The sequence below is a fragment of the Bos grunniens genome, chromosome 4, assembly GCF_055505025.1.
Source record: "Bos grunniens cultivar Pamir isolate PY7600 chromosome 4, Bosgru_T2T1.0, whole genome shotgun sequence".
Lineage (NCBI taxonomy): Eukaryota > Metazoa > Chordata > Mammalia > Artiodactyla > Bovidae > Bos > Bos grunniens.
The window spans coordinates 35,755,735-35,767,497 of NC_141168.1; the positions used below are offsets into that span (position 1 = coordinate 35,755,735).

General features: G+C 35.3%; 1 long non-coding RNA gene across 1 annotated transcript in view; it reads left to right on the forward strand.

Annotated features, from left to right (window-relative positions):
- LOC147373929 (uncharacterized) overlaps positions 1–9,974 on the forward strand; it is a 165,477-nt gene extending 155,503 nt beyond the window's left edge. The window contains exon 5 of the long non-coding RNA XR_015162226.1: positions 9,260–9,974. This is a non-coding gene — a long non-coding RNA (uncharacterized LOC147373929). The remainder of the gene's footprint in view (positions 1–9,259) is intronic.
- Positions 9,975–11,763: the final 1,789 nt, after the last annotated feature.

Genomic DNA, 11,763 nt, shown 5'->3' on the forward strand with positions numbered 1-11,763 from the left:
ATGCTCTATGAACAGCTTCAAATTTAATGGATTATGTTATTTTAAAACATACCTCCTAACCATTACCTACATAATTGTGTTATAGAGAAACAAATGTGAATATTATTTATTAAGATTTGTATTAATACAGACTTTGTATTGTATTCCCTGGTGGCTCAGATGGTAAAGAATCTGGCTGCAATGCAGGAGACCTGGGTTTGATCCCTGGATCAGGGAGGTTCCCCTGGAGAAGGAAATGGCAACCCACTCCAGTATTCTTGCCTGGAAAACTCCATGGACAGAGGAGCATTGACAGGTTACTGTCCATGGGGTCACAGAGAGTCAGACATGACTGAGTGACTAACACTTTCACTTTCACTTTGTATTGTTATTATATGTAATTTAAAAATAGTAATGTGTGCATGAGTTATACACACATGTACTCATACACCAAACCATGCATTGCATTAATTATTTAACATGTCTAATAGGACAAAATTAGTACAAAAACCAAGCATATATTTTTAGAGATATGAATTTTAAGAAGTATTAAAAATGTGAGACTCTTCTTAGCTCTGAAGACAATTTTTTTTTCTGACTCCTGGCAGTTTAGCTTAAGATGAAATTTATATAGCAAATACCTTATCGTAATTCCTACCTCTGAAGAAACTAGGTAATGATACTGGCACAGAAGCTTCATTGTCATTTCACTTGGGAAAAAAAAAATTAGATGTTAAACTCAGCATAACTGCTGAAGATACAATATTTATGAAAATAAAAACTTCCAGAAAAGTTTTTGTTTTGGGGGAAGAAAGATTGTATTATTAACTTGACATTAAAAATCAAACATAAATCAACAGATATAGGAACACATTAAATACAACACAGTTTGTTATGAGAGACACATAATAAACGAAAGGGAATGCTCTCAAGTAGTTTACAATCCAGTATAGACATAATAAAAAGCTGAATACCATAAATACTACAAAAGGCATTAAAATATGCAGTGAAGAAAGTTTGTGGAAGCAGGAATAATATGGAGAAAATATCAGAAAATGCTTCAATGAGGAAATAAATAGAGCTTCACAAGCAGAATTGTCAGAGGAGAAAACTTGAGGAAGATACTTAAAATTAGGATATAAAAAAGACAGTATGACTCCCTAAAAAAAAGAGAGAGAGAGGGATAGTGTATGAAGAAATTTCTAATGTTCCAGGTACATTAGAAAATAGTCTAAGCACCTAAAGATGTACCAGGATAGGAAGGCTGAAAGTATGATTGGCTCATTTTGTCAACAGACTAAATGTCAAGCTGAAGATTTAACTTGACAGGAAATGAAGAAACTGAAACTTATTGAAGAAGTATGTACATGAATAAGACAGCTTAATTTAGTAATTGTCCATAGAATGACTTGTGTGAACCATTTTCCAACTCATCTTTTTTTCAAAGGCTTTTATGTAGATTAAAGAGTCCTGACTCCTAAATTTGAGTTCATCACTTTATCCATACACCTCACACAGCACCATTAATGCACTCATTTAGAGAGGCTGGTATAGTGTTTGACACTGAAAAGAGAAGAAATAATGTTTTCTGCATGACTGCAAGAATGAGATATATAGATATATAGAGATGACTAAACTAGTTTGAAGACTTATTTTCTAATCAAGTAGAAATTAAGAATGAAATAGGATAGGACAGTGCTAATGAAAACAAAAAAGTAGTTTTCAGAAAATTAAGGTTTATTCTAAGGTTTTGATCTGAGGATTTTAAAGAATGGAGAACAAGTCATCAAGCTACAAGTGTTAAAATCAAATTATTTAAAAATAGTGGGTTCATGGGTGTTTGGGATCATTTTAAATTTCAATTGCAAATGAAAGACAGATAAATTTAGGTAGAATAAAGTCAATTACAGGACAGGATTTCTAGAAAGGTAATTTCTAGAGGTGAGGTTGTATTAATAATCAACAACATGGAAATGATTAAAACAATGGAAGTATCACTCAAAGCATAGAAACTATAAAGAGAAATTCAAAGTCATTCCCATTTACTATAGAAAGACTACATTTACGAAAAATGGTAAGCAAGGTAAATGGGGAAGAAAGACTGAAGAATAAAGATATTTGAAGTGATGATGAAAATGTTCCAGATGATGTTGTTGGTGCTTAAAATGGAAACAACAGTATGACATTTAGCTTCTACTTCTGCTATATGCTAACCACGCAGCCAGTTATTTTCAATGATCTTCCGATTTAACCCCCAGAACACGTCATATGATGTCTACATTATAATTTTTCCTTTTGTTGCTTAAATATATGGAAAGTGATGCCCAGAGAGTTTAAAGAAAAGGATGACATCGGGATTCAGAGACTGTCATACTGAGTGAAGTAAGTCAGACAGAGAAGGAGAAATATTGTATGACATTCCTTATATGCAGAATCTAAAAATAAATGAAGGTTTCCCTGATGGCTCAGATGGTAAAGAATCTGCCTGCAATGTGGGAGACCTAGGTTTGAGCCCTCGGTTGGGAAGATCCCCTACAGGAGAGCATGGCAACCCACTCCAGTATTCTTGCCTGGAGAATCCCAATGGCCAGAGGAGCCTGGCTGGCTTATAGTTCATGGGGTTGCAAAGAGTTGGACACAACAGAGTGACTAAGCACAGCACAAAAAGAAATGATACAAATGAACTTATTTATAAAACAGAAACGGACTCACAGACTTAGAGAACAAACTTATTGGTCACCACGGGGGGAGGATGAGGGGAAGGGTTAGGGAGTTTGAGATCGACATGTACATACTGCTGTGTTTAAAATGGATAACCAACGACATATGGCATAGGGAACTCTGTGCCATTTTATGTGGTAGCCCCAACAGAAGGGGCGTTTGGGGAGAATGGACACATGTATATGTGTATGGTTTAGTCCCTTTGCTGTCCACCTGAAACTATCACAACATTGTTCATCTGCTATACTCCAATATAAAACAAAGTTGTTGTTGTTGTTTTTTTAAAGAAAGCTATTTTTGAAATTTGGCTCAGACAGTAAAGCATCTATCTACAATGCGGCAGACCTGGGTTCGATCCCTGGGTTGGGAAGTTCCCTGGAGAAGGAAAAGGCAACCCACTCCAGTACTCTTGCCTAGAAAATCCCGTGGACAGAGGAGCCTGGTGTCCACGGCGTCACAAAGAGTCAGACACGATGGAGCGACTTCACTTTCACTATTTTTGAAATTTAGGATCTTTGATCTTAACCTTAAGAATATTTCCCTTAATAATAAGAAAATCAAAACGGGAGAAAAAAATTCAAGTCTGTACACTCACATTTTCAGTGGAAGTACAATAAATCTCCAAACCTTCCCCACAGTATTTGCATACACGAGAGAAGAAATAAATGATAAAAGACTGCACAAAGAGGAAGATGTCATACCTAACTACCTTAAAGTTGGAGTGGAGGTGAAGGAATGGGTGAGCTAAAGGAAAACCCAGCATAACGTTTGGAAAGCTTCAGGATCTGACATACTTGATATTGTGTGAGCATGAGTACTGATGCAAAAAATGAGAGCTTGGTGGGAAGTTGATTATAGATGGGGGAAGTCTAGAAAATCAACCCTGTATATTTACTGCAAGGACTGATACTGAAGCTCCAATACTTTGGCCACCTGATGAGAAGAGTCAACTTATTGTAAAAGACCCTGATACTCAGAAAGATTGAAGGCAAAAGGAGAAGAGGGCAGCAGAGGATGAGATAGTTAGATATCATCACCAACTCACTGGACATGAGTTTAAGCAAACTCCTGGAGACAGTGAAGGACAGGAAAGTCTGGCATGGTGCAGTCCATGGGATCACAGAGAGTCAGACGTGACTTAGGAACTGAACACTTGAAAAGTCTATATTTGTCCCTGGGCTTCATACCCAATGTAGGTGCACAATGTGGAATGCAGTTTTTTTTTTTTTTGTATTAAGTTCATATCTGACTAGCTGCCCTTTTGCCTAAGCAGATCCAGAAAAACAGCAGCCAGATTTATTGCACACAGGCAGGACACCTGACTACCCTACAGTAAATTCAATGTACACTGAGCTTCCAATCAATTTTTAGTACCTAATTTGTAAATATAAATGAGCTGCCAACATTTAAGGATGAGTGATTTAGACAAAGCAAACAGAAAAAAGGAAATGATGACAACAATGAAAGAAAAAATGTGTATTAGTAGTAATGTCTTTAAAGCTGTTGAAGTATTGCTGCTGCTACTGCTGCTAAGTCGCTTCAGTCGTGTCTGACTCTGTGCGACCCCATAGACGGCAGCCCACCAGGCTCCCCCGTCCCTGGGATTCTCCAGGCAAGAACACTGGAGTAGGTTACCATTTCCTTCTCCAGGGCAGGAAAGTGAAAAGTGAAAGTGAATTCGCTCAGTTGGGTCCAACTCTTCATGACCCCGTGGACTAGCCCTACCAGGCTCCTCTGTCCATAGGATATACTTAAAAATCATTAACAGAAAAAAGAGGTATTGGTATTTTAAATATAATAGCTACAAATATAGAAAAATAAGTGTAAGGAAAGTAAAGTCTTATCTCTCATGGAAAACAAACAAAAAAGATAAGAGGACGTTCAATAGGAGAAAATAGATTAGAAAATTAGTAGAGAAATGGAAGCAATCCAAAATCTAACTATAAGAACTTCAACCAGAGAAAAGTAAAATTAAAGGAATGGAAACTTCTGAAAGCAATAATTAAAATAACCTCAGAAATAGGTACATGGATTTTCAGAAAGACAAGGTCCAAAAAATGCTTGGCACAGGGAATGAAAAAAGAGTCTCTTATTAAAACATTTTTTTTTTTAACCATGAAATTGTAGAATATAAAAAGAGGAAGTTTCTAAATGGGGTTTAAGTCCCCACTTTAATATTATTCACTGCCTTGATTTTGTAAAATCTGGACTGCCTCAATGGCTGCTCTGCACCCTGCTCTGCTCCTGCAGATGAGGGTCGCTAGCCAAACAACCCTCCTCATTATAAGAAATCAGACAGAGTTCCTACCTATCCCCAAGGTTCTGTTTCCTGTCAGCCCAGGCAATTATTTAAATAAGCCAATCACATCCTTCCACAGGAACGAAGAGCAGTCCAACCTCTTGGTACAACAAAGCCTGCTTCCCCCAGCCCCTGGTTTCTTACCCAAGTGCAACTCCCAGAAACAGCTTCCTCTCAGGGACTGTAAGCAATGAAATTAATAGAACTGTGTTAATCTCTTCTCAGTGTCAGGGGTCATATATTCAAACATCTCTGTAGCCCTGGAGTGTGCCACCATCCCTCAATAAGGGGGTTGATACGAGACAAACACCAAACTATTTCAGAAAAAGGTAGGTCCAATACAAAGGATGGTGAATCAGTGTGTGTGTGTGTGTGTGTGCGCGCGCGTGTGTGCGTGCGCGCGCGCAGGCGCGCGTACTTGCTCAATAGCTCACTCATGTCCAACTCTTTGCGACACCATGGCGCTTCTAAGTCCATGGAATTTTCCAGGCAGGAATACTGGAGTGGGTTGCCATTTCCTTCTCCAGGGGTTCTTCTTGACCCAGGGATGGAATCTGCATCTCCAGAGTTTCCTGTATTGGAACGCGGATTCTTTCCCACTAATTCTCGAATGTGGCAGAAGAAAGAAGAGTCTTGAACAATGTTTTCCAAATTATGAGTAAAAACTACTTACAATCTAAAATGCTTCATCCCTTCAGACTACCTAATCCATAGCAGAAAAGAATAAGAGCATTTTTAGACTTTCAAAGTATAGAATATTTGACTAGGGTGTCTATTTTGCAGGAAGCTACCTAAGGATAATTTCTGTCAAAACAAGGAAATGAACAAAGATAGAACTGTGACCAAGGAAATAGGAGATCTCATATAGCAGACAGATGAAAAAAATTCCCAAGACTATGGCAAAAAAGGAAGTATCCATATGATAGTTGTATAAGAGGCCTAGAGAACACAAAGACTCTGTTTTAGTAGAAGGTCAGATGTCTCAGCAAGTCAGGTGTTCAGAAGATAAAATATGCTTGAAAATGAGATAAAAAAATCATGATCATATGAAAAAATTATTGAGGCATTTTATAGAGCTTTTCTGGGGTGATATTCATAGGTTGAAAGTAAACCAAATCAAAAGAGGGCAATTTTTAACTCCAGTTTAAATACAAGAAAAGCAGAGGAAGGAAATGTAATCAGATAATCTTCTAGACTCAGAAATGAACACTATTTAAAAAGTTATGATGGAAAACCTAAATGTTTTTAAATAAAAATTGAGGCATAATTATATTGATAGGAAAATAGAGAGTAAAATTGAGTCAAAATGATAAAACCTTACAAAAGAAGCTGACAGTTAAGGTTTAAACTGATACAACAGTATATTCATATTCTGTTGACCTGTGGAGATAATTACCAAATAAAATAGCTAAATATTAAATGTGTTTGCTCTTGAGGTATAGGACAAGTCTTAAATTGTCAAGAAATAATTTTTTAAAGAATAGTAATTTCAGGGATAGGTCTTTTAACCAGTTTTATCTAATAACACATTTATTTCAAATAAATATTAATTTTAAAAGCAATCTGGCTCATATTTCTGATTATTAAAAATGTGTTCCATAGTTATACACACTAACAAGTCACTTGAGGTTTTCTAATATGTTTCTGTTGAAAATATAATAATTGCTTTTAGTATGACAATTTTTGCTATATTAACTCTAATTTTTTTTTTTTTAGCTTCATGTTAGTATAGTTCATTTGCCTTCAGCTCACATGGTAAATTAATTGGAATTGTCTTAAGAATCATTTTAATACTATCATTAAGATTACCCTTTTGAGATCAAATTATGTTAAAAATAAAATGGTTTCTGAGTTCTAATTTATCTCTGGTTTATGGCCACTGGGAAACTTATTCATCTAATGATGGCCATCTTGAACTGCTAGGCCATGGGTGGTAAAGGGCATCTAATCAATTTTTAGAATATTGTTATTTCTAAAGATTCTAGTTATAACATGAGATGTAAAAAATAAGTTGATGATTCATTAAAAAACTATAGCAAAATTAAGTTAAAAATCTACTCTAATGAAAAGTCTTTTAAATGTTTGATAATTCACTTTGAGTCCAAGTGATATAAAAATATAATGAAAGATTATCATTAGAATTGAGTTTGTATTTCTACATTAAGAAACTAAATATTACCCAGATTGGACCCTGGGATTTACATTCAGTTTGGTACACAAATCCTTTCTCTTTTGGCTATTCAAACTAATCCTTATATTAAATATGTTTTTACTTATTAAAAAATCTTTATATTTGTGACAACACATATATTGCTGTTTGGTTCTAAAGTTATGGTCATATGAAGATATACATAAAGGTGCTTTTAGTATTGCACTTAAATCCAACATAAATCTGCAGTTTGGCACCATGGTTAAGGAATGAGGGGGTTTATGTATAGCAGCGCCCATAGAGATAAATGTTGAGGAGAATATAAATCATGCAAACTTCAGAGAGCTGGGCCACCTAAGAGTATAATAAAAAGAGGAAAAGGTGAGCAGTTCAACATGTAGAGCAAGGGGCATAAAATAGGAGTGGCACACCTGAGGCCACTCCAAGGTAAAGAACATTTCAAAAATGTATCCCTGAACATTTCATTTTATGTACACATTTTATGTACACATATCTTTCTCTTTTAAAAATGCTTCTTTTAATTCAGATAAATTCAAAACATTTTATAAATTAGAAAAACTAACAGTTTAGTAGTGGACACTGAGATTTGAGCCATCGAACGATTATCATTGATTTTGAAATTAATATTTGCTAAGATAAATGGATTGAGTTTCATTTTAAGACTGTCCAATTAGACAATTAGAAGAGCTAAGTGAATATCATAATATTTAAGATATTTATTTCAGGCTCATTTTACCCTTGAAAAAAGATGAGCATCTAAAAAATAATTTGGAGCAGTACAGTAGCTGGCAGACAAAAGAAACTTACAGAAAATTTTTTTAAAAATTTCACATAGATTCATCAATAATCCATACAAATAAAGGCATAAATATATTTATCTGATAGAATTAAAATATGATTCTGGTTAAATATTAAAAGAAACATGACAATACCACATCAAGTATCAATAAAACACATATACACATCAAACAGTTTTCAGTTAAAAAAAAAAAAAAAACCCAGCCAAATAAAAGCAAACACATTAATAAGTAAGAGACAGCAAATAGTACATGCATTTTCTCACTAAATCAAGTTATATCAAATTATTTCATGAGCCTTAGGACTAAATGAACTAATTTCAGTGGTTTCTGTAAACAGTATGGCAATTCAAGTAAGATATGCAGGCAGATAAACCTACTTTAATAAATGTCTAGGTATGTTTTTCTTGAAACCTATTCATAAATCACATAAATCCTCATTTCTCCTATTTCATCTATACTTAAGGTTTACTAAATTCTAACAAGCTATAGTACAAAATAATTGGCACTCTGCTCTAACAGGTGTAATATGTACAGGGAAGAGAGGCAATGTAAAATTGACAGCTGAAACCTGAAGTTAACATAGAAATCACCATAAAATCTGGTAACTCTAAATCAAGGCAACTTACAGAGGTGATATCCCCTCTATGCTCTTACTTTATACCTCTTATCTGTGAACTAATTTAATAAGGGTATTTTTCACATTCTTGTGGAAATGCATGACAGTGTCCAAGTGTAACGAAAAGAAGAAAGTCTTCCTGATTAAGGAAAAACCAAACAAAACCTTTTTAAACAAAGCATCCAGAGCTGTATTTAACCAGATAAAAGAAAGTGAAGAGAGGTTGCTATCTGAATAACTTATTGATATATCTTGCCATTGGAAATGGATAGTAATACATGTATCATTTACACTGTCTCAATTGGTCCTCTACTTTTCTCCCCCCAGGGTATGTAGGGTGAAGCTTTAGAAAGTTAATTTTGACCTGCACACATTTATGCCTATGACTAACAGATGATTTATTCTTTCCTTGGGTAAAAAAGAAACTGAGCTCACTATTTCTAAAATTATAGAAATAACTCAGTTCTCTGCTAGTGTTCACATCTATACTTGCCTTCACCAGTTTAGGTGCCTGAAGGGTTGACTAGAATACCTTGTTCTACTGCTGTATTACTCACTATATGGACTTTATTCATAGTGTAAATTGATGTGGCCAGTAGTTTCTACAAAGTGAATATAAAGTGAAAGGGTAGTAAGTGACGTTACATTTCACAGAATTCTCTTGTTCATTTCAGAGTTTGTGGAGAAAGAGATGGCAGGACCCTGACAAAGAAATGTGTCCACAGACAGGCAAGATTTTGAGCCCAATAACAACCTCATGTTGATGACATTAGCTTGTTTTATAATCTACTGCTACAAAACTAACTTTGACTCTGTAGAGAACAATACTGTGGTGATGCTAGGAAAAAAAAAAAGAGAGGAAAACTTGTATTATTAATGCATTTGGGAAAGAAAAAAAATCACATAAAGAAAATCTTGCCAGACTTGTGTCCTTAAAATGTGTAAAAATGATGATTTATTTTTCTAAAAGTATAGGACAGAATCCCATTGTGCAAATATTAAAAATTACAAGCTAAATTACTTGGTATTGTGTGTTACTAATTTAATAAGCACTTCAGAAGTAAAAATCTGTCTTGATAATGGATTGTACTGAATCACTAGAACTAAAGATCTAATCTATCCTTTTCCTTTAGTGATTCAGTCCATCATTTTGTTGGGGAACTAAACCTGGAAGCACCCAATGAAATACTGATAAGATAGATCTCTACTTTATTGCTCAAAAATGTGTATTTGCTTATTGCTCAAAAACATGTATGTGTTCATACTCCAAAGGAAGCTTAAATATGTTTAACTGAAATTTCTAATTTCTCAAATGACGTAATTATAACCCATATAGATGATGCTCATACCCAATGGCACAGAATAAACCATTAATATGAACCCTCTTAATCTCACCAGCCACTTTGTTCTGATGTATCACGTGTTGTTCATGCTTGTGTGAAGCTGAAAAAAGTCTAACGTGGTATGTGACCTGGTAATGTTGGATGTAAATATTTTTAAGTATTGGAAGAAATCTCGAGTTTACTTTTATCTGAACATCTGATGCCAGAAACCTTTACTTTTTCCCAAAGCACACAGAAATCAGTTATTTAACAAATATGATATTCCTATTCTCATCCTAGTGATTTTGCTTACATGAAATGTTTGGGTGAAGAAGATAAAAAGGCCACCATTTCAAAACAGTACAGTAGGGAATTGTGGTGATAAATAGCTTTTCAAAGACAGGAGGACAGATGCCATTAAAAGCCACAAGCTGTTAAACCTACAGACTCATATGTGCTTTGTTCTTGATTTCTAAATTTATCCCAGGTTGTTTTCAGAACTTAAAACACAGTCATGGGAGGTTGGTGATTAGAGAAACTATTTGAAGTTTCACAATCAGAACAGCTGGTCTAGAGATGACAGAAGATGATGCTGAGTCTTATGAAGAAAATGCAAAGTAGTAATTGGGGAATGTTTTGGCAAGTAATAAGAGAAACCATCAGAGACTTATTGCAGATGTCAAATCACATTTAGGTTATATATGTTTTCTATACCCAGTGTTTCAACTGGCTGTCTAATGTCTAAGTGAAAAAGCTGTATGATTATTTGAGAACTATAGAAGGGAACAGAGTTTTTGATTTCAAAACAGACATAAAACTAATACATGGAAGGGGTACTGATAGGAGAGGCTCCAAGTTCTAAGGGTATACAAGATCATCATCATCTCTCATCTAAACTACATCAATCATGTCCTAACTGGTCTCCCTGAATCAATCTTCCTCCCGTTTCCTTTCAAAACAATACAGAGTGACTACTGCTTTTTTTTTTTTTTTTTTTCACTCAGATCATCTCCTTGTTTTATTCCAAATCACTCCACATTTAGAAAACAAATTCAAACCCTATCCTATTGCCTGAACAGTTCTAAATGTTTTGGCTCCTGACTACTACTCCATCAGTCCTGGTTTCTCTCCCATGCCTAGATACAATGGACCCCTTGCTGTTCATCAAACATGCCAATTATCAATCCATTTCAAGATCTTTGTCCTTAATGTTTCCTTTATCTGGGATGGTCTTCCCCCAGATATTTGCATAACTGGCTCTCAGACTTAATTCAAGTTCATGTTCAAATGTCAGCTTCTTGACAAGTTATCTGAAACAGAATTTCCCATGACTTTATATCCTGCAGTTCAGTTCAGTCTCTCAGTCGTGTCTGATTCTTTGCCACCCCATGGACTGCAGCACGCCAGGCTTCCCTGTCTATTGCCAACTCCCAGAGCTTATTCAAACTCATGTCCATTGAGTCAGTGATGCCATCCAACCATCTCATCCTCTGTCGTCCCCTTCTCCTCCCACCTTCAATCTTTCCCAGCATCAGTGTCTTTTCCAATGAGTCAGTTCTTCGCATCAGGTGGCCAAATTATTGGAGCTTCAGCTTCAGCATCAGTCCTTCCAATGAATATTCAGGACTGATTTCCTTTAGGATTGACTGGTTTGACCTCCTTGCAGTCCAAGGGACTCTCAAGAGTCTTCTCCAACACCACAGTTTAAAAGGATCAATTCTTCAGCACTCAGCTTTCTTTATAGTCCAACTCTCACATTCATACATAACTACTGGAAAAACCATAGCTTTGATATAAGGTTCATATCCTTATCCTACTTTAGTTTTCTTCATATTACATGTCATTATTTGTATTCT